This window comes from Diorhabda carinulata, chromosome 5 (genome assembly GCF_026250575.1).
Source record: "Diorhabda carinulata isolate Delta chromosome 5, icDioCari1.1, whole genome shotgun sequence".
Taxonomy (NCBI): Eukaryota; Metazoa; Arthropoda; class Insecta; order Coleoptera; family Chrysomelidae; genus Diorhabda; species Diorhabda carinulata.
This window is the reverse complement of record NC_079464.1, coordinates 8,741,140-8,746,896: the sequence shown is the minus strand read 5'-3', so window position 1 is coordinate 8,746,896 and position 5,757 is coordinate 8,741,140.

The following is a 5,757-nucleotide window of genomic DNA, read 5'->3' as shown; positions in this document are numbered from 1 at the left end:
TTTGTTATTGTTTATTGGTCTGAAAACATACCCAAGTTTTACCTGTAAAAAGACACTAATTATATTGAAATATACTTTAAAACAATCTAGTGGAACAAACATGTATTTTATATCGTCAAAATTACTTAGAAAACGTATCGAAATACAGTAGAAAATGAGAATTCAAACTAGATATTCAATTCAATTCAATCAATTGAAATTCAAAATAGATAATATGATAGCCTCCAGAGCAAGCGTGAGGCAGTAGTGGCGATCATCCTCCCAAGCAAAGTTCAAAACAATAAATAAAAATTAAAAAATCAATCTCAGCTTAAACTAATATTAGTTTATTGGGAAATAAGTATTGTATTATATGATGAATCAATATATAGCAAGTGAATTTCTGTTATTCAATTTTAGTTAGGTTGTCGCCGAAAAAAACTTGTTTACACGGAAAATAGCTTTTAATAATCAACTTTATCCAAATAGAATGTAGATAAGTTTTTTATTATTTTTCTGTCACTTGACAACGAACTGATCGAACATTCAAAACTTAGAAGCTACTGATATAAAACATCGATATCATCGAATATCTGAGAAAACTACTAGTATGCAACCTTTAATACACGTTACAATAGTCTGTTTTTTAACAGTGACGGCAATAATAAAATTACTCTGTTACAAATATGATAAGTATTAATAATAAATAATAACCATGACTTTTTTCATAATTCTTGACTGTCGCCTCCCCTCAACACAGATCTTTGAGAAAATTCTCAATTAAAATACGAATTCTTTATAACAGCGTTTTCCAAACTAGACTAGTCTTAGGTGAAATGAAAAAATTAATCAAGATTGACAGAAACAGTACACGTGAAGCTGATATCAACTACTATGCTGCTGATGCTACCCTTGTCCCGTAGCAATTACGCATAACGGTTCAGAAATATGAGGTGTGTAAAAAGATAGGTGAATGGTATTTGAAAAAAATAATAAATTAGATGAGCTAGGGCATAAAGGCAGTCAATCTATCTCGGTAACACTTTGACCAATTGATCTATTATATACTTCGAATTATCTATCAGTCAGGTAGCAATGATATTGCACAGCTACCTGTCCGGGGCTATGCAGCTTACTTCTTCTTGCATTAAAAAGTTTTAATGTGAGTACTGTAGTCTTTGTCTATTCGCTGTGAGGGAAGGCATGGTAGGGGAAATTAAATCGACTGAAGCGTTCGCAGTGGTCACTTTGAGCATTACGGGAGGCTATTATAACCGAAATTATAAACAAATACTCGTTATAATTTTTTGTTTGTTTCAATTATAATAAATTAAATAAAAATGGGTCACCAGAATTGTTGTGTAGTGAATCGTAAAAATACTAGCAGAAAAAGTAGGTGCAAATTTTATAAATTTACAACCGCTACATGGAAAAAAAAGTAGTACCATAACCTTATTGTTATCATTATCAAATAATAATTCGGAGTATTGTGAATCTTCGTAAAATTATTAAGTTTAGTATAAGTAAATAATAATCCTGGAGGTTTTATATCCTTAAGATCTGACGTAGAGGACGGAAATCAGATTCTCAGCTTACTATAGAGTCAGAGTTGTTGGATTTATTGGAAGACAAAGGTTTTCCAGAAATTAAAACAGTGATTGAAGTGGCAAGAAAGTGCAAATGGTTATGCCACCTTTTCTAGAGAAGAAAAGTGAATTTTCAAGTGAAGAAATTCAACAGACATACAGTGTTGCAATGGTTAGGATTCACGTTGAAAGAATTTTTTGCAGCAGTTAAGAACAGCCTCCAATTATTTCTGATTAAGAAGATCCTTCAAGTGAGGGATGAAAAATATTTTATTACTCATGAAAATTGTTCATTAAGTACTAAGAATACAAACGAAAATTTGTAAGAAATTGTAAATTTATTTTAAGCTTTTAATAAAGTTAATAATAAAACTTTTTGTAATAATCAGTTATATTCTTTTAAACTTGTTTATAACTAACGAATAATAAAATTATTTTAAATAGACATTATTGTAACATACAATAACACTTTTTACTTACTTAATAAATACTGCTTTTTTAATAACTAATTATAAAAATACTGTCTTGACTTGTAACTAATTAGCTTTGTTGTGAGAGTCACAACAATTTTGACTTTTGCGCCATTATACATTATAGAAAATAAATTATTATCGTATAACGCAAGACTTTATTAAAAAGCTGTCAAAGTTTCGTCGATGTTCCTCAACTTCGCAAGAATAAGATTTTCACCCTTGGTCATTGTTTCTGGTTGAAATTTTATTTGATGATTGATGGACTTAAATCCTGTTTTTATGATAATATCCAAGTCTTTGGTTCAACTAAAAATAATATAAAAATATTCACTTATTCCAGTTTAAAGCAACTTAACTTTATATACGTTCACTACATTCTGTTATATATTTCATCATTATACTTACTTGTGTTTTTGGCTTGTTCAAGATAATTATAAAATTGTAGTAAGTATTAAATTGTCACATTTTACGACTAATTTATAACTATTTATTATACTTTTTACCGAAATTTCTCCGTTTACTATTGAAACACGTAATAAAACATGCTCTGACTGCCTCTCGTAGTTCATATTTACTGTGGCGCTGCAGTCACACTCGGAGCGAAGCCTCGCACTCACAAAGGAGGTGTTCGACGGTTTATTTGGTTCTTTACAGAAGCGACAAGAGCTAACGGGAGTTTTACCGATGCTCTTCAGGCGGAAGTTCAATGAACAGTGTCGTTTTGGGACCAGTTAATAGAACAAGAAAGAAATCTCTTCGATGGTTTCAAACCAAGTTTCGGATTTCTTCTCGGTTTCCCATGATTCAATGGCTATTTTGGAAATCTATAAAAGGTTGTTTCCTATGAAAGGAGTATCCAGCCTTCTCCAGGTAATCAGCTTGCTCATTTCTCTGTTCTGAGCTCATTGGGAAAGCGAGCTTATTTTCTTGGCCATATATTCCTTAGAAAAATATTAGATACAAATAAATCGCCCTTATTGGCTTTTAAAGTAATCGCCATTGAATTCAACACATTTTTAAGAACGTTAAGCTTCAAAAAATGCTTGTTATGAATCGATCGTCGAAGTTCGCAGGCGCCAGAACAGGTGAGCATGGTTGATTATTGAGAGCAGTTACGCTGGTTACAGAATTGGCGCACGAGGGCTGCAGAGTAAGCGGGCACGTTATAACGCAGCAGGACCCACTGTGCATTCCTGATCAACAGTGGTGGAATACGTTGCGTTCACGGTTTGATTCACAAGAATTGCGAACGATACGATCCGAACCTGATATCTCTGATTGATGAGTTTTTCACTTTCCCGAACGCTCGTAGTCAGTCAAACTAATATGGCCACATTTGAATTCAGCTGCCCAAAATTTTATGGTGGTATATTGATGGTGCAGAGACAGTGTCTAATTACTCTTTCAATTGCGTGAGCGTATTGCTGTTTAAAAACTAATATTTATTGATAGGTCGATATTTTCAAAAAAAATCTCATCATGATTTAATTATACGATTATCAAAGAAAAACTAAGCTTCTAAACTATATGAAATTTTGGTGAGTATGTCTCAACGCATGCGCAAATATATTTCCCAACATCTCCATGCTGAGGTCGGATACTCCAAATATTTTTCAGTTTTCTACCTATCCTAGCGATAGGATCACCTTCTGTGAAACACCCTGTATATGTAAAAAAGTGCATAGCAGAACTTCAACCTTTAACTGAGTTGAGTTTCACAAGATCTAACCGTCAAGAAAGACGAGCTATTACTTTCTTGAAATATGGTACATAGATCGTTTATACTAAAATCAAAATCTTCACTTCACTTCACTTGGTCAATGAAACGTGTTACTTCAACTGAATTTAAAAATGACATGGAATCTGTCACTTTCAATATCAGATGTTTTAAATGAAAATTTTTTTTACGAAATTTAATATTATTTATCATATTAAAAATGATACGCCACTGGTAAGTACGATCGTCTTATAGATATCTATTCCGGCTTTACTGACTTTGACGTTATGATTCCTCGATATTTTGTTTAGATTTAATTACAACAAATGAAGGTTTGGACATTAAATTTGTTGACATATTAGTGTAAAATTGCATTATTCATAAGTACACAATAAAATACTGTTTGTACAGGGTGCGGCAGCATAACTTCCTTTTTTAAAAAGTTCGCCATTTAGTCGGTAGATGTCGTAACGGAGTGCTAGTGGTCTCGTTCGAGAGAAGGGACTATAAAGTTTTGTCCCGGCACAGTTCAGTCGCCATCATGCGTTGGAACAGTGAGGAGCGTGCGTTTGCCGTTGAGGTTTACTTTTCGAGCGGATGTTCTGTGATCGCAACCCAGCGCGCCTTTCGGAATCGCTTTAATTTAGCCCCCTTGGCCCCTGTCCCGGACCGGAAATCAATTGTTACGTGGGTCACTACGTTCAGACAAACTGCAAGTGTGACAAGACGAAGAACTGGAGTCCCTCGGCCCATTAGATCACCGGAGAACATTGAGTTAGTTAGAACTTCAGTGTTGCGATCACCACGGCGTTCTGCGCGCAAACATGCGTCTGCCCTTGGACTTTCCGATCGTTCTGTGAGGAGAATACTTCATGATGATCTTCATTTTCATCCATACAAGATGGCAATTGTGCAGGAACTTTCTGAACGTGACTTCAATTCTCGGAGGAACGCGTGTGAGGTTTTTCTGGAAGTCGTTCCTGAGGACGCTATTGTTTTTTTTTAGTGATGAAGCCCATTTTCATTTGTGTGGATCCGTAAACAAACAAAACATGCGCTACTGGGCTGATACCAATCCTCGACAATTGCATCAACGGCCTTTGCATTCACCTAAAGTCACAGTGTGGTGTGCAATTTACTCACGTGGAATTATTGGTCCCTGGTTCTTTGAGGAAAATGAAGTCACAGTGACAGTGAATTCGCACCGGTATGTAAACATGTTACAGGAATTTTTTTTCCCACGGCTAGATGAGTTGGACTTAGGGGACACTTGGTTCCAACAAGACGGAGCAACGGCACACACTTCAAGAACATCGATGGCTGTTTTGAGGGAACACTTCCCAGAGCGCCTTATCTCAATTAGGGGCGATTTGGAGTGGCCAGCCCGCTCTCCCGATTTGACCCCTTGTGATTATTTCCTATGGGGTTTTTTGAAATCCCGTGTGTATGTGAACCGTCCAAGGACCCTACAAGATTTGAAGACGAACATCCAGGAAGAAATTGCCAACATAACGCCTGCTATGCTGGCAAGAGTCATGACAAACGCCAGAAATCGGTTTACTCAGTGTATGGAGAATGGGGGACGTCACCTAACTGATTTGATCTTCAAAACTCAGTAAAACAAAACTTTATGTATGTGCCTGTATTATAAAAAACGAATAAAAATTTTCTGATTCATACAATAAGTTTTATTAACTTTTGAAAAAAGGAAGTTATGCTGCCGCACCCTGTATAAGCCAATGCCAAGATACACAATTCTTTCAAAAAAATTGTTAAGATGATGTTGCGGTAAAATGCCTTGAATCCTTAAAAATAAAGGCCTATTACATGAAAACTTCTTATGCAACTAATGTAGAAATTTCGATATTACCCACAGAACATACTTGGGATATATTCTGTGATATTACCGTTAAAGAATGTACCCTGGCATCTATTATCTATATTTATAATTGTCATTTACAAAGAAAGAAAACTGTAATACTTATAAACCGTCAAATGTCAA